Source organism: Esox lucius, chromosome 23 (assembly GCF_011004845.1).
Source record: "Esox lucius isolate fEsoLuc1 chromosome 23, fEsoLuc1.pri, whole genome shotgun sequence".
NCBI lineage: Eukaryota > Metazoa > Chordata > Actinopteri > Esociformes > Esocidae > Esox > Esox lucius.
In genome coordinates, this window is record NC_047591.1 from 19,925,719 (window position 1) to 19,950,978 (window position 25,260).

General features: G+C 46.5%; 1 protein-coding gene across 2 annotated transcripts in view; it reads right to left on the reverse strand.

Annotated features, from left to right (window-relative positions):
* The window catches only part of sipa1l1 (signal-induced proliferation-associated 1 like 1), a 76,546-nt gene that overhangs the window by 41,605 nt on the left and 9,681 nt on the right, over positions 1-25,260 (reverse strand). The gene's annotated exons all lie outside the window — the stretch shown is intronic.

Here is a 25,260-nt window from a genome sequence, read left to right on the forward strand (position 1 = left end):
AAATTCAACAGCGATGGTGGATACATCTTCTGAGACACGAACAAGTTCAAATGTCAATGGTTTAGTTTTGAATACATTTCGACGTGTGGTTCCACTCCCCAGATCCTGTAGCCTGACATCCACGGCTGTCATTCCCAAGAGGGAGTAACCGTATGCTATATGTGAGAAGTCCGCCGCTGATGCCAATAAAATGCGTACAATGGTTTGCAGTGGATAATGCAGGGGTGGCTTTGAATGGCGTCATAGACCCTGGAATAACTCTTAGTTGGGTGAGAATTAACTGAATGCTGTTAGAGAACAGGTATGTGTAGGAGACCAGGCTATGTACTGAAGCATGAGTCAGGTTAGAACCACCAGGCAGCCGAAATAACAACAGCCAATCGGTCTGCATCTCGCCCACCTCCACATTAACACCCCAGGGGGCCAGCTAATCTAGGCCAATCAGACAGTCAGAGCAGCCCACTGGAAAGTTAAATGGCCGTTCGCAGTAGAAATGGTCCTCGCTCCTCATTCACCTTCTTCTAGATAAACAGTTCCTACTCCTCTCCCTCCTCTCCACTTTGGACCCTAGCAACACACAGGCAGCGCTGCACAAAGAGGCACAATGCTGAGGTTGAGGGGAAGAGACTGTTACAAAGGAGATGAAAGAATGACTAAATTAGATAACTGAAAAGAGGCAGGCAGCGACAGAGAGAGGCAGGCAGCGGCAGAGAGAGGCAGGCAGCGGCAGAGAGAGGCAGGCAGCGGCAGAGAGAGGCAGGCAGCGGCAGAGAGAGGCAGGCAGCGGCAGAGAGAGGCAGGCAGCGGCAGAGAGAGGCAGGCAGCGGCAGGGAGAGGGAGGCTGCGGCAGGGAGAGGGAGGCTGCGGCAGGGAGAGGGAGGCTGCGGCAGGGAGAGGGAGGCTGCGGCAGGGAGAGGGAGGCTGCGGCAGGGAGAGGGAGGCTGCGGCAGGGAGAGGGAGGCTGCGGCAGGGAGAGGGAGGCTGCGGCAGGGAGAGGCTGACAGGGAGAGGCTGACAGGGAGAGGCTGACAGGGAGAGGCTGACAGGGAGAGGCTGACAGGGAGAGGCTGACAGGGAGAGGCTGACAGGGACAGGGAGAGCGCAGCAGTAAGCCATATAATTTCCAGAAGGCCTCCAGATGAGACCGGGGAATTTGGTAGACGGCCAGAGATTGCAGCCGAAACTACTGCAGCCTTCAAAAAAAAAAGAAGAAACCTTAAGTGCCGTTTAAAACCTAATCATAACAGCAGCAGAGCTGACTCTTAAACACGCTGGGGCAGAGTGGTGCTTCTTACAGCTCCAGTATAGCCAGGGCCAGAGAGGGAGGGACGGGGAGAGTGATAATTACATGCTATGACCTGCCACTTACATAACCGCACAACTACTACCGTAGAACCCATTAGAATGCTAATGGCACATATCACCAGTGAAAGAAATTATTCTACTTTTGAGGGTACGTACATATTGATTCCACAAATTAGAAATCAAAACTAATTATATATTCTCTTAACTTACAGGCAACAAAAGTATCGGAGAAATATGTTATATATTTTCTTTTTGGTTTGATCGTGTGTTTTTGTCACAATGTGTACGTGCATAAGAAAGGAGTTTTTGACTTTGCATTTGCCTTTGGCGTCTGTCAAAAGAGGTCTCAAACACAGCCAAAACCTCAGGCTTACCAAAAAAATCCTGGAAAGCACTGGTGACCTCAGCAATTACAAACCTCTACAGTGGCTAACCAAATAATGCTTACCATAATAAAGAAAAAAAAGAAATAAAACACTGTCAGCCAGATAAGCAACACTCTCCAGGAGGTTGGTGTGGATGTGTCGGTCAGATCAGAAACTCTCCAGGAGGTTGGTGTGGATGTGTCGGTCAGATCAGGAACTCTCCAGGTGGTAAAAATGTGTCAGTCACTAACATACACAGAAGACTTCACCAGCTGAACTACAGAGACTGGACTGCAAGGTGCAAACCACTAGTTAGCACCAAAAACAGGATGAAAAAGAGCAGATGAAATGGACAGGGAGAAAGGATGGGAAGAAAGAGATGAAATGGACGGGAAGAGAGAGATGAAATGGACGGGAAGAGAGAGATGGAGAGGACGGGAAGAGAGAGATGAAATGGACAGGGAGAGAGGACGGGAAGAGAGAGATGAAATGGACAGGGAGAGAGGACGGGAAGAGAGAGATGAAATGGACAGGGAGAGAGGACGGGAAGAGAGAGATGAAATGGACAGGGAGAGAGGATGGGAAGAGAGAGATGAAATGGACAGGGAGAGGGGATGGGAAGAGAGAGATGAAATGGACAGGGATAAAGGACGGGAAGAGAGAGATGAAATGGACAGGGAGAGAGGACGGGAAGAGAGAGATGAAATGGACAGGGAGAGAGGACGGGAAGAGAGAGATGAAATGGACAGGGAGAGAGGACGGGAAGAGAGAGATGAAATGGACAGGGAGAGAGGACGGGAAGAGAGAGATGAAATGGACAGGGAGAGAGGACGGGAAGAGAGAGATGAAATGGACAGGGAGAGAGGACGGGAAGAGAGAGATGAAATGGACAGGGAGAGAGGACGGGAAGAGAGAGATGAAATGGACAGGGAGAGAGGACGGGAAGAGAGAGATGAAATGGACAGGAAGAGAGAGATGAAATGGACAGGGAGAGAGGATGGGAAGAGAGAGATGAAATGGACAGGGAGAGAGGATGGGAAGAGAGAGATGAAATGGACAGGGAGAGAGGATGGGAAGAGAGAGATGAAATGGACAGGGAGAGAGGATGGGAAGAGAGAGATGAAATGGACAGGGAGAGAGGATGGGAAGAGAGAGATGAAATGGACAGGGAGAGAGGATGGGAAGAGAGAGATGAAATGGACAGGGAGAGAGGATGGGAAGAGAGAGATGAAATGGACAGGGAGAGAGGATGGGAAGAGAGAGATGAAATGGACAGGGAGAGAGGATGGGAAGAGAGAGATGAAATGGACAGGGAGAGAGGATGGGAAGAGAGAGATGAAATGGACAGGGAGAGAGGATGGGAAGAGAGAGATGAAATGGACAGGGAGAGAGGATGGGAAGAGAGAGATGAAATGGACAGGAGAGAGGATGGGAAGAGAGAGATGAAATGGACAGGGAGAGAGGATGGGAAGAGAGAGATGAAATGGACAGGGAGAGAGGATGGGAAGAGAGAGATGAAATGGACAGGGAGAGAGGATGGGAAGAGAGAGATGAAATGGACAGGGAGAGAGGATGGGAAGAGAGAGATGAAATGGACAGGGAGAGAGGATGGGAAGAGAGAGATGAAATGGACAGGGAGAGAGGATGGGAAGAGAGAGATGAAATGGACAGGGAGAGAGGATGGGAAGAGAGAGATGAAATGGACAGGGAGAGAGGATGGGAAGAGAGAGATGAAATGGACGGGAAGAGAGAGATGAAATGGACGGGAAGAGAGAGATGAAATGGACGGGAAGAGAGAGATGAAATGGACGGGAAGAGAGAGATGAAATGGACGGGAAGAGAGAGATGGAGAGGACGGGAAGAGAGAGATGGAGAGGACGGGAAGAGAGAGATGAAATGGACAGGGAGAGAGGACGGGAAGAGAGATGAAATGGACAGGGAGAGAGGACGGGAAGAGAGAGATGAAATGGACAGGGAGAGAGGATGGGAAGAGAGAGATGAAATGGACAGGGAGAGAGGACGGGAAGAGAGAGATGAAATGGACAGGGAGAGAGGACGGGAAGAGAGAGATGAAATGGACAGGAAGAGAGAGATGAAATGGACAGGGAGAGAGGATGGGAAGAGAGAGGTGAAATGGACAGGAAGAGAGAGATGAAATGGACAGGGAGAGAGGATGGGAAGAGAGAGATGAAATGGACAGGAAGAGAGAGATGAAATGGACAGGGAGAGAGGATGGGAAGAGAGAGATGAAATGGACAGGGAGAGAGGATGGGAAGAGAGAGATGAAATGGACAGGGAGAGAGGATGGGAAGAGAGAGATGAAATGGACAGGGAGAGAGGATGGGAAGAGAGAGATGAAATGGACAGGGAGAAAGGATGGGAAGAGAGAGATGAAATGGACAGGGAGAAAGGATGGGAAGAGAGAGATGAACTGACATCCACTAGAGTCGACTTGAGTGAGTGAGTGAGTCAGCATAGCTAGGGTCGGTTTACACTGACCTCCCATTGCATCTAACTAGACACAGATCTACAGCATCTAACTAGACAGATCTACAGCACTAGATCTAATGTAATGAGCCATGATACTTCTACATTCAGGGTATTAAAACCACAGTCAGTATGACACGCCCCCCAGCCCCCAATGACACGCCCCCCACAACACACGCCCTTCAGCCTCCCACGACGCACGCCCCTCCACGACGCACGCCCCCCCCCCACGACGCAGGACCTCCAGCCCTCCACGACGCACGCCCCCCCCACGACGCAGGACCTCCAGCCCCCCCACGACGCACGCCATCCAGCCCTCCACGACGCACGCCCCCCACGACACACACCCCCCACGACGCAGGCCCTCCAGCCCTCCACAACGCACACCCTCCACGACGCACGCCCCCAAGCCGCACGCCCCCCACGACACAGGCCCTCCAGCCCCCCACGACGCAGGCCCCCCACAACGCACGCCCTCCAGCCCCCCCACGACGCAGGCCCCCCACGACGCACGCCCTCCAGCCCCCCCCACGACGCACGCCCTCCAGCCGCCCCACGCCCTCCATTCCATATGGCAAGAGGAAAGTGAAGATTAAAAAAGGAACTCAGAAGGATCTAATCTGTGGTACATAACGAGGGGGCGTAATGGCTGGGGCACTGCTGCCACTCGAACTGGCTCACTTGTCTTCATTGACAATGTGACCCTAGATAGCAGCAAAAATAATTATGAAGTGCATAGATACATCACGTCTGCCGATGTAGAAGCAGGCGCCTCTGGATGGTGGAAAATCTCTGGACAGCGTGTTCTTCTGAAGCAAGACCATCCCTAGAAAGGCCATAGTAAATCGGGAGTATCGTTTCATCATTTTCAGGTTTGGGGAGATGGCCAGAGATGCCTTTTCTGAAGTTCTTGGCCTGAGGATCCATGTTTTCTTCCTCACTGGATTCCACTCAAAAAGCCTAGCCTACATGCTGGAAAACAGCACATCACATGATTGGCATAATACAACTCCTGTAACAGTGGATCAAGGTCAGGGGCGTGGCCACAGACCAGGGGCGTGGCTACAGACTGCCCTCCAAAGAGACAAGTCTTAGATAAAGGGCCGGTTGTGATCTGCGTCTGAGGGGACAATGGGGCTACTGTGTCTGGGGACAGGGGAACAATACACAGCGATCCTCTACAGAATACAGGACCTGACAGTCATGGTGACAGTGGGGTTTACATGAACCAATGTCAATGGGGTCATACGCCCACTCATCCATCAAACACTCAGTGAATCAGTACAGACTCGTCACCAGGAAGGAAGAACTACTGTTTGAATCCAAATCAGTATAGAGTCGTCATCAGGAAGGAAGAGCTACTGTTTGAATCCAAATCAGTATAGAGTCGTCATCAGGAAGCAAGAGCTACTGTTTGAATCTGAATCAGTACAGTGCAGATATTATAAAAAGCAGAACAGTGCAGTTATTATAAAAAGCAGAACAGTGCAGTTATTATAAAAAGCAGAACAGTGCAGTTATTACAAAAAGCAGTGCAGTTATTACAAAAAGCAGTACAGTTATTACAAAAAGCAGTACAGTGCAGTTATTACAAAAAGCAGTACAGTGCAGTTATTACAGGAAGCAGTACAGTGCAGTTATTTAGTGTCTGCTGGGCAGATGATTGGGGTTCCCGAGGCCACATCGCAGGAAAAACAACTGTTCGGGTAGAGGGATCATTTGGTAAATATTGTTAAGGCACATCGGCCATACCATGACTTAATAACAAGTCAGTAGTGTGTGCAGAAGGATTCTCGCCAACTCTTGTTCCATACTGGTGTCTTTATTAACTATACACTTCCAATCGGTCCTCTTCTCTTCATAACACTTTCAGGTACTAGCTGTCGGCCCATGCTTTATGCGATTCTGCACACTGAATAACAAAGGGTTTAGCAACACCACACACCTCACATTCTATTTTTTGAAGACATCTCACGGTTGAAGCATTTACTTCCATGACAGATGCTGATCAAGCACTTGACTGGATTTCCATCAAGCACTTCCGTTGATTTCGTTCTCTCTCTCATTGAAGTGATCTTGAAGTAATGTTCATCAGATGCAGACAGCTGTTCAGGTCGACCACTGCATTCTGTGTCATTAACTCGTTTCTTGAAATGTTTTTATGACACTGCAGCCAGTCATCTCACAAGATATCAATTACCCTTTGGACAACCCAAAACATTGTTACTTTTAATTGCATCCATGAAAAAACAAAGAGCAAATACAATGAGAAGTTCAGCCATCCTCAGCCAGCTATCAGCTTAACTAATAACATGAAGCTCCTTTGATCTCTTTCAGCCAGTAATAACAGGCCATGCCTTTGTAGGTCCAGCCCCCATTCATGACATTCCTGACACTGTGGGCCACATCCCAAAATACATTAAGGACTGGCTACCCCTCCCCCAGCTGAGAGGAACAGATGAACCTCTCCCTTGTCCTCTGTTATTGAGAAACTGCAGCCGTGTTGGGTCTCTATGGTAAACCAGCTTTCTGTGGAGACACCGTCCATCACCCCCCCCCCCCCACCCCCACCCCCACCATAGTCTCTCTCTCACACTCCTCCGTCAGACCAGCGAGGCGCATCCCTGACGGCTCCTGTCAAAAATATCCCTTCACTGTCTGTTAAACTGAAACAAAATGACACCCCGGTCCGCCAAGCCAGCCTCCAACTTCAGCACCACCCGAGGCAGCAGGCTCCAACCCTCCTCATTAACTGTAGTTGGGGGGGGGGGGGGGGGGGACAGAGTGTCGCGACAGACCAGAGCCCCAAATCACAATGTTCGGCAGAGAGAACGTCCATCTGCGTTACACACCGCGGATATTTCCGGGCAAAGTCTGAACCATCTCAACGCGGCATTTCTCAAGAACAGAAAGGATTTGGTGTTCGTAGCAACGCTAAGACTGTGTGTCATCATATATCACCATCATATCTGACTATCGCATTACCACACGCTCGCATAAACAAAGACTTACTGTAAGTAGGGACTTGGTCCCCATGCAGTCGAGTCACACAAGACGCTTTAGAACGAGGTATTAGAGAAACGATAGACATAGGACGTCTTGGCATTAGGTTCTTGTTCCTTTGGAATAACTCCCCGCCGTCACACCGTGGTGCATACAACCCTATAAGTAACATTAACACTGTAATATTCTAACAGCAATACCGATGGCAATGAGTGAAGTGCACAGCACCGACCCCCCCGCCCCCACACTTCAGAAGGAAACAGAACCAACAGGTGGGGGCTGGGGGGGTGGGTGGCCTTAGCAACCACATGCAAGACGTCCAGCAGAGTAGCAGACAGAGTCAGTACCCTGACCGACTTAAATGGACCGCCATATTTGATTAGGAATCTTCGAGCGATTCCTACGTCAGCTGACGCATCGCAAAGCCAATGTCCACTGAGGTTCCCTGGCCATACTATGTGCAGTCAAAGACCCCCCACGAACAACCCCAATACAGTGAAACTGCACATTTTAGAGTGGCCTTTTATTGTGGCCAGCCTAAGGCACACCTGTGCAATAATCATGCTGTCTAATCATCTTGATATGCCACACCTGTGAGGTGGATTGATTATCTCGGCAAAGGAGAAGTGCTCACTAACACAGATTTAGACAGATTTGTGAAGAATATTTGAGAGAAATAGGCCTTTTGTGTACATAGAGAAAGTCTTAGATCTTTGAGTTCAGCTCATGATAAATGGGGGCAAAAACAAAAGGGTTGCGTTTATAATTTTGTTCAGTGTATGTCTGTGATAGAAAGAAAGAGAGAAAAGGAAAAGGAGCCACCCACGCTACTTCACCAAAGCTATGTTAATCAAATCCATTATTTGTTTCTTGGATTGAAGTGTTAATAGACCTTAATGTGGCTCCGGGAAAAACATTTGCTCTGCTTAAGCTTTTTTTAGGTGACAAAAATGTGTCCACCATTTTCCCCATTTCACCTGGTTTTCCTGCTTGGTATTTTGCTCGGTTTCTAAATGACAGTACAACTGCTTATGTAGATGTGGGAGGATGAGTGGGTGCAGAACGATAGCAGCTTTCCAAGGCTACAGCTTCAGTGAGGCTGGGAGAAGAGGAAGAGGAGGAGGAAGAGGAGGAGGACAGCTCTCTGTTTGCTTGGAACAATACGTGCCATTCTACCCTGATAGAGATGATGAGGGCCGGCCCACTCAATACCCTAATCCTGTAAAATAACTTATTGAAAAAAAAGAAGAAAAAAAAAAAAAGCCTGTGCATTTTAAAGACACTGTGCTTGGCTAAAATGGCTGGCTCTGAAGTAGTTAAAAACAAGCGAGAGAGACCGACACACAGAGACACAAAAATGTATTGGTTCATTTTAGAACAATATATTGCATACATCCATGCGTTGGCAATATTTACACTATGTTTTTCCTGCCAATAAAGGAACCGAATTGAACAGACAGACAGAAAAAGGCAACCAAGACAGACAAGGGCAGACCAAGACACAGAGACAGAAACACAAAGTGAGGACATCTGACTGACACAGCAAGTTGGGGAAAGAAAAAACAAATCTCAAATAGCTGTACTCTACATCTCAACAAATCAACATTAATAGTTGATTTTCAACAACAACAACAACCACCACCAAAAACCCTGTTTACTTCACACTGGGTCCCACTAGACAAGGATAAGAACAGGAAGTATTTCAAACCCCATCCACATTGCCAGTGCACAACAGAACTGACGTATCCTTGACAACCAACGCAGGTCATGAGCACACTGAACGGGAAACAGTGGAAGTAGCATGCCTTGCTAACAGTCGCCCATGAAACAGTGTCGGTCGCCCTAAAGCCCCGTCGAAGCAACGTGTAACCACGCCAGGTCCTTTGAAGCGTCACTAACGCTCAGCTAAACCAATGAGGCATCCATAATGGTGAGCCTATAACTTACGGAGGTGTGGTGTCTAATACAGTGACCTGTTCTGCCGGTCAGGATGACCTGAAAGAAACGGAGGAAGAAACCATGAATAAAACCAGGAAGGAGCATATAAAACATGTGAATGGAAACTACAGTACCTCCTCCTATTCCACCATTGTCAGCATTGGTCATTCCAGCCCAAAGCACCTCCAAGAGACTTTTAAACAACCTAAAATGTCCCTGCATGGAACTAGGGCTGCAACAACTAATTGATCAAAATTGATAACATCTATGATAAAAATAGTTGCCAATGAATATCATTATGGATTAGTTGGGTTTACAGGAGACGTGGCAACTACAACAACAACAACAAAAAAAGCTTCTGAAAGATGGCGGAGGCTACACCAGAGGGAAGTCGCGTACGACCAAAAACTTCAAAAGTATGAACAGTTGTTAAGATGAAGACATTGTAAAAGGGTAAGAAAAACGATGAACTTTATTTTTAATTAAACATTTATTTCTGGAGTTTTTGGAGTATTTTGTCCTGTCAGATATCACTCCACATGACCCAGTCCCCGTCTGGCATTCCCTCTTACACAACAAAACCACACACAGACTGGCCAGAGACAGACCGGCCAGAGAAAGACCGGCCAGAGAAAGACCGGCCAGAGACAGACCGGCCAGAGACAGACCGGCCAGAGACAGACCGGCCAGAGACAGACCGGCCAGAGACAGACCGGCACTTGAACAGGCTGACCGGGTGCAGAATAAGCTGAACTAACCCACATGCAGCATGATGTTCAGGTTTTACTGCTGTCTGGACACCAGAGAGGAGCGCCTCGCTTCAGCGCGGTCAAATGGCGGTCCAGACATCTCTAGGCAGAGCGGAATGAACCACAAGCCTCCTAAATGTCGACCACACATTTCCATGGCTCGACTTCGTCCCTGAAGGCCTTAGCAATGGTCGGCGAGAGCGTGACCAGTAACAAACCACGGGACGGTCCGTTATAAATACCCCCCAAACAGGGCTTTGACACTGTGGCAGAACACAGCCAGCCTCAATGCACGCTTGGTGTGACAGTGGATGTACAGAGGGCTAAGAGCTCTAGGGTTGAGATAGAAAAAACTATCATCATTGCATTATAAACCCAACAACCTCCAGTTGTTTCGTAATCCGGCACACGCACGAATAACTACCTTCCAGCATTTTGCGCGCGCGTCGTTGACCAGTCAAGAGTCGAGCAGAGATGTGACGCGTGGGTGTCTGCTATTGTTCATCCATAAAACATTTAAAAACTCACGTGAGTCACTCAAGTGAAAAAGGGCAGTGAAGGATAACTACAAGCTCATACGAAAGCGAACCATTTTTTACCTCAGTGCGAAAAATAATGTAACTGTTTCGACTTTGACGGAACTTCGATTGTCGCCGGTCGTAAATTCCCGGCTAGTGTGGACAAACGTGGGTATTTAAAAAAATACAAACAGTCCCTGACCAGCCATGCCGATAGAAGACAGTGCCTGGTCTGCATGACAGCCAAGCGGGTGCCTGATAACAGGCCTTAAGGGCCCTTGACCATACTGGTCAGGAATTTAAGTGCAGAAGCCCATAGGGTGATTGCGCAACATACAGTATAACAACTGCATACCTAGTAAATAGGTCATTTGCCTTGTTCCCCTGGGGATGAATGAATTAGTGTTTTGTTTAAAAAGGCAAATGTTTTGTTGACTTTATCTTTTTATACATTTTTATAATTAGAAATGTGATGAAAGAAATGTACAAATATGTGTTTGTGTTTTATATATCCAGAACGCATTTTGTAAAGGATTAAACATGTTAAATAACAAAACATGTTAAATAACAAAAGTATTTGGTTATAAGTTGTGATGCTGATAAATTACACCTTTTGGAAGTAGGGACAGTAAAAGAGTGTTGGGGGCTGGTATGGAGGACGAACAAAATTCATACTCTAATTGTAACTGGAAATCGTCAACACTCCAAAGTAGCTACGTGATAAAGGTGTGGGGGGAAACCTACAACATGTTAGTAGCCACATTATTTGTAGACTGCTATGAAGGCCGAGCTTCGGTGAACGCAGTTCCCTCGCCCTAATTTTCTGAGCAACATGGGAATTCTGGACACTAACCTGGAGTACCAGGTGGAAGAACAGTATCAACCATCGCAATTAACAAGAATCTATGAAACCGATCTAACAGCCACAACAAAGGCCCAGGCTCACTAACAACCATGTATTGGGTTGCATTTGCTTTAGTGGCCTCTAAACAAAAAACCTTGGAGGTCAGAGAAAGTTATGAAACACGGACACACGGAGGAGCGTGCACATTGCGAGTGGCCTCTGGCAGTCGCTATCACATACAATGGTAGACAAGCACGCATGCGCGCGCACACACACAAGCACTTCCTCTCTATTGTGAATGTTTCCTGTGGGGTTCCAGCACAGATGCATCCCCTCACGACCCTGTGTATGACGCAGAAGCACACACACACACACACACACACACACACACACACACACACACACACACACACACACACACACACACACACACACACACACACACACCACACACACACACACACACACACACACACACACACACACACACACACACACACACTTTAAGCAGGGGTGCGGGCTCTCCCTTTGTCGACGTCAAATGACAGAACACAGAGGGGCGCTGAACAGGATGTCGGCCGTTCCCGATCCAAACCCAGAGTCGCCCTGATAGATACCTGCCAATCAGATATGCATCCAAGGCACAGAGAGCAATGAGGACCATTTCAGCTGAACGGGGGATATTTCTACACTTGGCCAGGACAGCCCGTTGTTGGTTATGACTGTCATTCCTCAACCTCCACCAGTCAGAGACACCATCTTTCAGAGCAACAACAACAACATCCTCAGACAACAATAGCCTCCTTGACTACAACTGCAACCAATGGAGACGGCGTGTTGGACAAGCAACTCGCAGAGGCCTATTTGTCATCGCAGTTTCCCCCCTCCCATTGTAAGCTAAAACCTGTACAGTAATCTGTTGCGACGTTCAGCCCATTTTGGGGTTATGAATCAGACGCTACACACTTCTCAGGCAGCCAGGCCTGGACAACTACAAACGCTGCCTTTCCTACCCACTACTGGTGGACCAGCAGTGTAGAGAAAGAGTGAGGGGTGGCCTCAGAGCCAGGTTTCCTTTTTCTTCCCATTTTCGTGACATCCAATTTATGATAATGGCCCAGCGTCGTCACAGCGGCTTCCAACGAAACTCAGGGTAGTTGATGTCGAGATATGAGTCTTTCCGAAGCACACTCAAAGATTTCCTGGTTCTTCAGCCAGGAAGTCTAGACTGCATTCTTACCGCACCAGGAGAAAAGCTCTCTCGACTGAGCTCGCAGGTGCCAAAGCCACCACAAGGAGTCGCTATAGTGTGACGAGGCAAGGCATCCTTGATGACTAACCACCCCCCCAAGCCCTGATGCTGGAATGCTGTTCACTAACCTCCAAACCCTCCAATGAGCTCATCTGGACAACTATGTCTGCAGATGACTACTGGAGTGGGTGAAGGGCAGATCAAGCAGTCAGGATTTGCAAAAAAAAACATCTCATAACTTGGAAATCCTAAAGTAAAACAGACAAGTTGTGATTCTTAGTCTACTAGAGCACAACAGACTAGTTCTGAGCTTGAAAGAAAAAGCCTGTGGATAAGGCTGACAAAGAGCAGACAACTTCAAAAAAGCCACAAACGCTAAGTGATATAACCAGGCTTTGAAAACAAACAAACACACACACACACACACACACACACATACACACACACAGCGAGTAGACTTGACAGGACAACGGAGTTGAGCACTAAGTTACTGTCTGTCTGCCACGGCCAGTACTGGAATAGACAGCAAGGAACTGGATCACCCATCTCATTGGAGGGTCTGAGTAAGGAAGGGGCCCTTTCAAGACTAAGGATGCAGTGATGAACCACGATTTTAAAACGTCACGGTTTTGTAACGGTAAAGGCTCAGCTACACAGAGTGTTTCTGTTCTCACGCTCAAAACGGAACATTAGGTTACATCCTTTTCTTTATGAACATCAGTCGCGCAGAGAGGAAAAATGAAACAAACATTGCCGGCGCATCCAGCAGACAGAACGAGAGCAGCGTGTGTTTGGGGGGGGGGGGGCTACCTCCATTGGCAAAACAATGGCCGAGGCAACCGCTGATGCTTCGTATCCACCTGAAGTCGCCAGTGTGGGAGCATTCTGGATACTGAAGGGGGTGGTTCCAAACGACGGATATCCAGTATGCAAGAAGAAAGTCACGGCTTAAGGGACCAACACCTCAGATTTGACTTAAGATCTTGGAGGTCTCCATCCATCTTCATGTGCAAGTAAAGCTAATACAAGTTAGGAAATACTAACCCATTTGGGTAAATAGGGTTGTGGATCAAAAAAGCCATGCAGCCTGTGACATGGATGTTGACAGAGGTCGCTTATATTTAATTCCAAAGTGACAGACTTTATTTTTCAACTGTATGATTTCTGTTTCGAAAGGCAGCAACCGTTAAAAATAAAAGCCATGAGAGAAATGTGGTGCATTAAAACTTCAAATAAACAAAATGTGATTTCATACATCCCTAGTGTTTGGAAAAATGAATGCATAATCACTGTGAAGCCGTGACTATTCCTCAGACTATAATCGCTGCGTCCCTATTCAGGACAGGGACACAGACACACAGACACACACACACCTTACAGGTTAATGAACGGGAGACCGTGACAGACATGAAAGCTGTCTTAGGTTAACAGGAGCGAGAGGATGAACCAGGCAGGACGGGACCTGGCCAGGTAGAGTAGGAAGAAAAAACAACTTCAGCCAGGTCGTGAATGAACAGGAAGAGTAGAGGCTAAGAGGGATTCCCATGCCACTGACAAATCAACAAGGTCTAGAATCTGGCTCTCAACATTGAAACCAATGACAGAACCAGAGTGGTATCTGCTTGCACAGCAAGACGTTGCCAAATGGGAGGAACCACTGATTAAAAGGAACACCGAGCCCAGTAAGAGCAACCTGAACGCAAGCCGAAACACACTTGACAATGCAAGCAGAGTCGGTCCAATTCACACAGAATAACCCACACCCAAACCACCCACCCACACCCACCCACACACCCACCCACACTGTAGAACTTAAAACATGTTATCCCCTCCCATCGTAGGATACAATGTCCTCAAAAGTCAGCCAGTCCTGAAGCTCAGTTTTCTGACCCAAACCGACCCAACAAAACCTCAGCCAGCACCACCAACTAACTGGCCTGACCAAAAATAAAACTACCAGACCAAAGAGACCGAAAGACGACTTCGGAGATATTTCCGTCCGCAAACAAATGCTACCCATACAAATATAGACACTGAAATTAGAAGAGGGAGACAAAGAAAAAACGGGTGGAGAAGCATGGAAGGTCGAGGGTCAACTCTGCACTACAGTTCTATGTGCGGCTTGGCAACCCGTTCTCAGGAAATTACTGACTTCTCACTTCAGCTCTAGTTGTGTGTCCTTTGTGTGTGTGTGTTTCCAGCTCTTGACGAGGGCTGAGCGAGCACAGGTTATCTACCTTGTTACCAAACAGCATCAGATAAGTGGCTAATTAAAAAAAGCAACCATAGACAACAAATCCTAATTCAAACACACAAACCGCCCCAACTAGGCTACTGACAGTATTTCTGTGGTGTCAGATGCTCATAACTACATGGTTTCTGATTAATACACCTCAAGCAGAGTCTTGGATTTGGTTTGGATTCACATTAGCTGAGGCCACGAGAACAGCTCATCTTCCTGAGGTCTTGGAGAGGGTTAAAAGTCCTATAAATCTCAGACTGAGTTTGTCTAGGTCTCCATATGCCATTCAAGGCTCTGTCTTGCCCCATCTCTCTGCCTGTGCTCCCCCTCCTTTGGCAGGCCAAACATTGGGTAAATATTGTCAAAGCATCGAATAAAATACCGCAATACATATTAAGAGATAAGGTAATGTAAATTCATAGTAAAAGAAGAAAAGAATGAGAGCTCTGAATACAAATGAAAATAAATTGATTCCATACATTGCTGAAATGATAACAGGAATACATTTAGAAATCTACAACAACAAAATACAACTACCACTTCTATCGCCAAGACCACCACCACCATCTCTAAAATCAATACATCTGCCTACTAAAACTGTTACCACCAGATGTAATTCCTTATGGATACAGCTGTAGTACACCTCCCTCCTCCCCCGCGGTCCCTCACACTCCTCTCCCACCTCCCCTCCTCCCTCTTTCGGTTCTCCATTCTTCCTGTCTATTCTCTTGAGTTGTTGAGGTGGGTGTTTGTATATGGCGCCAGATGTATGTGTAAAGTTTGTAGCAGCACACTTAATGTGATGTAGAGGTCTCATTAAAGAAGGATTCACTTGCAAGCAGAGTCAGTGTGCGAGGGGCTCTCTTTTTCTACTCATATTCCTCTCTACAAGCACCTGCCCATCAGTTTTTACTCGGTTTTATTTGTTATTAAAGAAGGATAAAAATATATACAGATCTTCCTCACTAGTCTCTCTCCTCTCTCTAAGGGGGGGGGCTCTTCCCCCCACAGCCATTGCAGCATGTCCTCAAAAGGACACATTCAGCTGCTCAGGAACAAAACACGGATTCATGGAAGTGCCAGTCTGCCCGTGCACAAGGAAACACATTTTCCTATTCTGATCTAATCATAGCTGCTCTGATGAAAGCAAACAACAGCAAATTATTACGGACAGGCTTTTTTTCCCCCCACCAGGTTCAATACTGGAAAAGGAGAGCAAAAGATAAAAAAAATCAACCCCCCAAAATGCAGCCATACACAGACTGAATAACTGTGCTATTACCAGCCATTTAGAGTTGTCTCAGCGCACGAGCACGCTAACCGGAAAACACACAAAAAAATAAAGATATTCAGCAAAATGGCTAATCAACGCAAATCAAATGCAGATCAAGACACCAACATGTCTTCTTTGTTCTGAGTGAGGAACTCCAGAAAGAGAGACAATGACACCTTGACTACTACATTATTTAACCTCCCGTCTCCCTTTTGAGCATACTATTCCTCCCTCAGTCTCTCTTTCCTTTTCCACCCATCTCTCACTCCATTCCTCCTCCCTCTATGAATCTGTCCCTTCTCTTCCTCCTCTCTCGTTCTCCTTCCGTCCCCAGCCTTTTCTCTCTTTCTTCCTCACTCTGCCATCGAGTGTCTGCTTGGTGTTAAGTCACTCACACAGTGATGCAGGCAAGTTTCCAGAACGCAAAAGCGAGTAAATATAAAGACGAGTATTAAAAAAAAAAATAACTGCAGACGGAATATCAGCAGGAGGGGAGAGGGAAGGAGAGAGAGAAGGAGAAGGAGAGAGAAGAATTACAGTTCCTAAGTTCACAGGAAACACTTAAGCTCTTCTCCTTTCCCAAGACTTCTTAAGGAACTTCAGTACTGCTGTCGTCTCCTCAACCCCCCCCCCCCCCCCCCACCACCCACTCTTCACACTGGAGGGAAGGAAGCAAGGAGGGACCAGGTGTCCGGGACTTCAACACATTGACAGGTTGTCTCCCCTCCCCTCCACCAGTCCCCTCCATGGCCTCCCTCTGCACTTGCCCCCCCCCCCCCCCCCCCAAACCCTTGTCCCTAACCATCCATCCGTCCGTCTGTCTCTTCTACCTCTCACCGTTCGTTCATCATTACAAGACCGGTGAAGTAGTGAGCAAACGAGGTGCGTGTGTGTCCCCGTCCTGGGTGGAAAGCTGATGTAACACGGCCCCCCTCTTTACTAGCAACAGAAGCTTAGAGGAGCAGGAGGCGCGGTTCAGCCAAAGGCCACAAGTCTGAGCCAGAGGAGTCAATCATCATTGATGAGTCCGTCCCAAATGGCAGCATCATTTCTCACGAAGTGCACTATTTCTGTCCACAGTCGTGGTGCTCCGTGTCAGGAATCAGGAGACGTTTAGGAGGCAGTAACCGGGACCAGCAGACTAGCAGAATAGTTGTCCAGTTTCCCACACATCTGTCTGTCCGCTCTGCAAGCCACGACAGAGACTACGTGCCAGATGGCACCCCCTTCTCTCTTCAGAAATAGGGCACTATAAAGGGACTAGGGCACCATTTGGGAGGGAAGGGGAGAGACACTTGTCCATTTATCAGACAGAAGAGAGCATGATGGGAGGAGTGAGGTCATGTCTTTAGCCAGGTAAAGACACCTGGGCTGAGAAGGTCAGCTCTCTGGACTGGCTGCGTTGGAAAACAGGAATCTCTGCGTGCGTGCCTGCGCGTCTGTCTCTCTGTTGGTGTGTGTGCGCCTGTCTGTCTGTGTGTGTGTCTGAGCGCGTCAGGGTTTCCATTAGTAGGCTAATGAAATACCACATACAAGAATCACCGAGTTCACAAGTTCACAGAGAAAAGATGTGGAAAAAGGCATCCCTCTCTGTGGTATTGTCATGGTTCAGGTCAGGGCTGAGCTGAGCTGATGTCAGACTGGAGTTGGCCACCCAAGCCCCTTGAACAATCAACATGCAAGCTTAGAATCACCTCTGGACGCCCTCGCTCACACACACACACCACACACACCACACACACCACACACACACCACACACACCACACACACCACACACACACCACACACACACCACACACACACACACACACCACACACACACCACACACACACACACCACACACACACACCACACACACACACCACACACACACACCACACACACACACCACACACACACACCACACACACACACCACACACACACACCACACACACACCACACACACACCACACACACCACACACACACCACACACACCACACACACCACACACACCACACACACCACACACACCACACACACCACACACACAAGCCGACAGCTCATAAAATGTAACGACTCCTAGTAAGCCCATTCAGACACCCGCCTCCCTCCCTCCCTCCCTCCCACCCAATAAACAACAGGAGCAGCCAAGGTACCTATAGAACGGCCCATTCAGCATGCACACACACAACAGGGCTGCACGATTTGGATCAAATATTGAAACGTGATTTCTTTGACGCATTCTGCGATTACGGTTATGATAAGCGATTTTCAAACATGGTCGTAAACATCGTAGATTATCTAACTTAAAAACAGAGATCACAGTCTACATAATGTGCTATTAAACTGGATAAACATCGATTTCAAGTTCGGTGTGTTAAATTTTAAACGTATTACCAATTTGAAAGTGGAGCCTGTGTTAAACTATTCATTTAACTGCTCATTTAATGCAATGGCGTTTGCTGCAAATGTTTGTGCCGTTGCCATAGCTGGTTAGGCAAAGTTCCTCAACCCTTGGGGAGTATTTTATTCCATATTAGGGTTGTTTGTAGGCACTGACATTGAAGCCGAAACTTCTAATAACCATGCTGTTGTGTAGGTGGGACAATATATCTTGGTGCCACTTGCTAACTTGAAGCAGACGTTTTTGCTAGCAGTTGAAGTATAAACTCAAACTAACATTGAAAAATGTATTTACCATCAAGTATTTAAGTAATCTACCAAAATATCTACAGCACCCAGAAGAAATACAATTATGCCAGTTGCCTCACATGAAGCGCATATCATTAAAAAAAAAGAGCTGAAAAATCACATAAGTTGGCGATTTGAATATTACATTTTTTATTACAATTTCAATAATATTTCGATTAATTGTGCAGCCCTAAAGGCCACGTACGCACACCACAAAGGGTTTCAATAAACAAGTCAGAATCACAAGGTCTTATGGAGACATAGACACACCATCCAGAACTGAACCCACTTGTCCCAGCAGTGAGGGTGGCAGAACTAAGATCTGGTTTAAAACCTCTAACCCTAGTTACCTCACTTTTACACAGAAAAAGAACCCAAACATTAAAGGGGATATTTAGGGATTTTGAGATTTAAGATATTTTCCCGACTAACTCAGAGATAGATGAACGGATGGTTACCATTTTTATGTCTCTGCGTGCAGTTTGAAGAAAGTTGAGGTGTATCATGTCATTATCTTACCACAATTGCTGGTTGTCAATGAGTAAGTACTAGCCAGCTATTCTCTAAACAGGTCCCTGGCAATACCCAACCCTACTGAAAATATATATATTTTTTTTTTACTATTTACTTTTCTCAACAAACCTCAATCAATTCCAGAGAGAGTTTTTTTTCTGCCATCAAGTTTAAAATCTCTTTATGAATGATAAATTAATGGGGATGCCACTGATTGATTGATTCAAAGGGAATTATTTGATTACATAAAGAGGCTAAGCTGACAGTGTCAACACATCAGTCATGGCGACTAGAGATTTGTCATGGCAACAACACATTTGTCATGGCAACAAGGTCCGCAGACAAGGGCAAGTTCAAAGGCTGTGAGAACCAAGGCGCTGGGGACTGGCTTAGCCTGGGTACCAAATCGAAATGAGGGGGCAGAGGTCAAAGGGCAAAGGCTGTGTGACACTTTGACAGGTCAGCTGCTTTGTGCCTCGGTAAATGGCACATATTGAGAAGACAGACAGAGAGAAAGTGAAAGACATCAGGTTGTTCTAAATTAAAAGGTCTGCCAGGCACCCAATCTCTCTCGCGTATGGCCCAGTTCATCATCTTTTAGTCATGCAGCTAACCCAGTCCAACCAAGTCCAGACCAGTCCAAAAAAAAATTTTTTAAAATAGAGTAAATATGTTAACTACAGACATCTGGGGCTGAACTTCTTAAAATAAAACTATGAAGTGAAGGTAACTGGAACTCCCCCATTCCTTTAAATCAATCTTATCGTGTAATTGTCTCGCTCCACCATCGGAGTCTACTACTGGGATAAACTGTGCAACAATTTCACATATATATATTTCATATATAACAAAAAATGCCTCTCCGCTAAAGTAATCACTCTAAGGGCCTATTTCGTACCATACCCAGCTCAACTGAAACACAGTGCACTGTGGAAACAAAGACAGCGCTTATCTGCTCTTGTTGATTGGGCTTAACTGACACCGTCCCAGCTGCGGTAATGTCATTTCATGTTGCTCAATTCTGAGGTAAATACAGGCTCCGAGCTAGAATCTAATCGACGCATCATCGAAATTATGCCACACGATGTCTGGCTAATTAATGTTCAGCATGCTGCTTGCACTGTTTGTCATGCGCATGTTCGATCACGAAATGATAGGAAAATGATATCTGCAAGTTTACACAACAAAATAATTTAGTCTTCTTCGATATGTCTCGATTCCCAACAATAAATAAATAAACACATCATTTTCTGATTCTGTTTATCGTGTTCAGACCGCAGTAGCTGTGGGGAGACATCGGAACGTGACGTGTGACGATTGACATTCTCCCCCATTGAAACTGCAGAGAAAGTATCTCCGACACACATTTGCGCACAAGTCTCGTTCATCTAAATAAGAGTGTGGTAGTGTAACAACGCTCTAACAGGCGTGTCTAGATTTTGACTACTTGAAAAATGTCTGCGTTGAGCCCTGCTTCTTCTGGCCTCTCTCTATCTCTCTCTCTCTCTCTCCACTCCTACAATCCTCCCCCATCCCTGGGTTTCTACTCAAGACACAGACAGCCCGGGATCCAAGGCGAGGTGGGGGGGGGGGGGGGGGGGGGGGGTTACAGGATACCTGTCTCAGTCCCTGTCCCAGCATCTGTCAGAAAGGTTGGAGAGGAATTCATTGTGAGCGTTTTCAGACAGAACTAAATCGTTCCATGGTTTTCATCCGTCCCCCACATCAGAAATGCCTTCATCCTCTCAGAGACACACACACACTCACAGACACACACCTCTCCACCTCAATCCTACCTGCTCGCCCCTCTTTCTTTCTCTGCCACCCCGCACCGCCCCCCCCCCACCCCGCCCTCAGCACCGCTTAATGAACAGTAAGGAAACATCCCCATGGAGATCGACTCAACAGTTACCTTGACACGTCTGACACTCCATGCCAAAGCATTAGAAAGTGGAGACATTTCAGATGTTTCCTTTTCTCCATTTGTGATCCTTTTTTTTTGGTCCAAGAGCATTGCTTTCAGAGAGCAATACGCTTAATGCAAAATAACATTTCTCCTTTCTGGGCATCACTCCCACTGGGATGCGTGGCAATTGGGAAATGCACGCAGAGCCTGCAGGAGAGAAACACCGGCGCTGTTGATTCCGGTCTTCAGAACCCCGTTATTAGACAGGCAACACTCAAAACAACCACGATGCCATGGCAACGCAGATGGTAGTCACTGACAACCAGATAAATCAATGTTCCATTTGTTGGCAAAAACTCAAGTGAGCAAGCTAGAACATCCAGGTCGGAAAGTCACCGAAGGTAACAGAAATACATTTTGGGAGCCAGGAAGAGAAATCACAGCAGACGTTTCGAGAGTGTTAAAGGCATGCAGATACAAAAATTTAAATTAAACCTGAGCTAGACTAATTAGCACCAACATATGTTCAAGTTTCTTTCATACAACTTTCACCTTGCCCTATCTGTCCCTCGGGGAAGTTCTCTGACCACAAGTAACAACCTGGTCCGGTCGGGTCAAGCTTGTGTTCACTCATGTCAATGTTTGAGTCAGCAGTCAGACAAAGATATAGTTATGCAGTCACACCACACACAGGCAAACATTGTAATATGTCACTAAGGATGTACATCTGAAGCCTGTGGCTAATTTGGTTAATATACCCAAGCCAACTGAAATTCATCTCTGTATTACTAAATATAACTAAATTATAACGTTGTTGTGTTTGGCCTATAGAATGGAGATACAACAATATATTGGCCATCCATGGGCATCGGCCGATTATAGGCAAGAAATGTAATAAATCGGTTTCGGCGCACCATTTTAAAATGGATGATTACTTCCGACGGCTTGTGTTTTCGTCTGAATACGAGTCCATTCTGCTTCAGTAATTTGTATTATTATTTTTGCCAAAAACGAAAAAACATTGGTATCGCCATCAACAATTTAAAGAACATTGGCTCTCGGTACTGGCCAATCATTTTCTTTTTGGTACATCCCTACCAGTCACCCAAACAACAGTTATCAGGATGACATTTAAATTAACTAGCTAGCACAATATGTAAACGTTCCACCAAGAGCTAGCAAGCTACGTTTGCTAGGTTAGTAACTAGCTACCCAACATGAGCACAAAGGCTGTGACGAGCGTCATCATAAAACTACACTGCGTTGAACCCCCCCCACACCCCCACACCAACACCAGTCACAATGTATAAATATAAAGAACCCCGGGTTCTAGAAGCTCTGGTACAAACCAACACGGTTGCAGTGATATGTTACACAACAGAACCATCCACCACCACCACCTACACAAGCCAACACGCACACACAACCCGTTCATGTATCCCCCATGGCTGTGTTAGCTAATCGCAGGCAGAGGTGTTCAGCTAAACACCAGTGTTCTAGCACCACGCTCAACAACATGAGGGCTTCTCTCACAGATGAAGGTGGAAGTCTGCCACAGACCGCATCCCAAATGCCAAACTACACCATATACAGTGCCCTACCCTAGGGGGTACAAAGAAGTGCACTTTAAATGGAACAGGGTGCATCTTGTGAAGTAGCCATTTTGCCTACAAACCCTTCTGTTAATAGCAAATCTGCTTTTACTCGTCAAAGATAGATATTCCTCTGTTGTCAAAAGTTGCAATGTGGTGGCGATTTATCAACGTAGATAACTGAAGTATTTCACATATATTTCACCACAAAGTGCATTTTCTTTGACCAGGGGAGCAACAGGAAATAAGGTGCCATTTAAGACAAAGTCTGAGAGACGACCGACTGCTGTTTTCTCCACGTTTATTGGAGTCTCGTAGTTATTTGAATGATATACACAAGAGGCCATGGAGGAGGGTCAAAGAAATATTCATTTTAACTTCTCTTGAAGCGCGCCTGATTTCCCTGGAGATACACGGCTGCTCCAATAGTCTGCCAGAGCTGTAACGTACAGACTCCCTTCCTTCATTAAAACAACTCAGTCCAGGCTCTCATCAAAGGGAACAGTGCTAAACTGGGCACAGACATTTTCATTAGAAAGCAAAGTAAGGGAGAGTAGTTGGGATGGATGAAGGGAGGGGGGGTTGGGCGAGTGGGAGGGAGAGTTTCTCTCCCCTCTTTGTTTTTTTAAAGACAAAATGCAGCTTAGATGGGATCTAATATCTTGGATCTATAACCTTCCCCCGCAGCTTTCAGGGTGTGTGTGTGTGTGTGTGTGTGTGTGTGTGTGTGTGTGTGTGTGAATATGCGTTCCAGGCCTAATGGCAGTATGTTTGGGTTGCTGTCACAGTGCCACCAGCACAGATCAAAGCAGGAACTGAGTAGAATGGCCGTCGATAGACTGTTTAAGCACTCGAGTGTGAGCAGGAGTGAGCCTCTCCAGCTGAGTGATTGGGTAATGAGGCAGAAAGCAACAGAGGGGGCGGGGTGAACACATTCTAACGAGTCGGACTCGGACGCCGATTGGTTGAGCCACAGCCAGGACAGGAATAATGGTTCAAACCGTGTCACAGGCGTGTGAAAGTTTGACGTTTTGGAGACAAACTTTGTTTTACACAACACCCATCAACATAAACACCTTCTCAGAATGAAGTACGGAGTCAAACAATAAGAGAGAGAGAGATCCCACTTTAGGAAGTCAGGGCTTGTTTACATCATGCTACATTTTCCAAGACATATCAAAGATGACTTGCTAGATTATTTTGTTTTGCAAACCAGCTGACAGCTTGAGATCCCACCTTCTTGAGTAACCTGTGCCACATTTTCAACAGAGCCCGTCCATGTAACATTTTATTCTCTCGGTCATAATGTAAACATGCCCTTAAGTGTTAAAAGAGGGGGAATTACAGAGAAGTTAGAATTAAACCAAGAAAGAGGAAAAATGACAAATTGAAAGGCAAAAGGAAGAAGGGAAAAACCAAAAGGGAAAAAGTGGAACAACAGGTGTAAATGAGTGTGAAGGAGAATAGAAGGAAAAGAGATGAAAAGAGAAAATGAATAGAGGGAAGAAGTTGGAGTGGAAGAGGGGACCAACAGGTGGGAGGGAGGCTGGAAGGAGCCTTTTGTAAACCAAAAGGTCACATTCTCTTTACTAAATCCCAGGAACAGTTTTGGATAGGAAACAGACTTTTAGCTTCACATTATTTTATAATTATTCCAAGTTCCCTGCAGAGGGTAGGATATATGGTAATGATTTTTAAACAGCCCTATTCACGGAACTGCAGGGATTGTAAAGCTATTAAGCTGAACGGATTTCTAACAAATTGGCCATTAGTTTAGTTATGGTTCAAATAGTATAATATCTAATGAAACTGTGAACTGCATACCGACAAAGGCATATTTGCTGGGTTGAAGGTCAAACCAAAAACACACAAACCTGCTCACACCGTTCGAATAATCATTAACCTGTTCATAAACACAAATACACACATGGACACCCACACAAAGGCAAACTAGAGACAGAAACCCGGGAGTGAGGCTGGGTGATGGGGACTGTTTCGTTGTTCCACTGTCTGGTTGAGCTTGGCCGAGTCTGAACCAGATGAGGTCATCCATTGTGTACACGGTTTTCTCACAGGGCAACACATTCCACTCCCTGCCTGGCCGCTTGTTCCCTGGCACAGACCACGAGGCCAATAACTGACCTGTCAGCGCCAGTGAAGGACAGTTGGAGATTTCACCAAGTCGGTGAATTTAGGCCTAAGTTATAAAGCAAAAGAGCGAAAGGTAGGCAACTGGCAATGGGCCCGACCTGAAGGGTGGCGTCTTTCCAAAACAACTGCTGTTGTGGAGGTTCCAGCTTCGGCCATTTCTAACATCAACATCCCATAATAGTTCCAACGTAATTACATTTTTTGGTCAAATCTCTAATTCTATGCATCAACCTGACTAGTCACTTACAAACAGCAGGTGTAGCAATCAAATCAGTGCAAATAAATAAAGCTTTAATAAAAGAGCACAGGTCATTTTTTTTCTAGATTGGGAAACGTTCACGTACAAACACCCAGAATATACATATTACAAGGTGGAGTCGTCAAAGTTCTAATTTTCTCCAAACGGGGCAGCTGGGAATTTTTTGATCTCCCAGGATCTCCCGAAC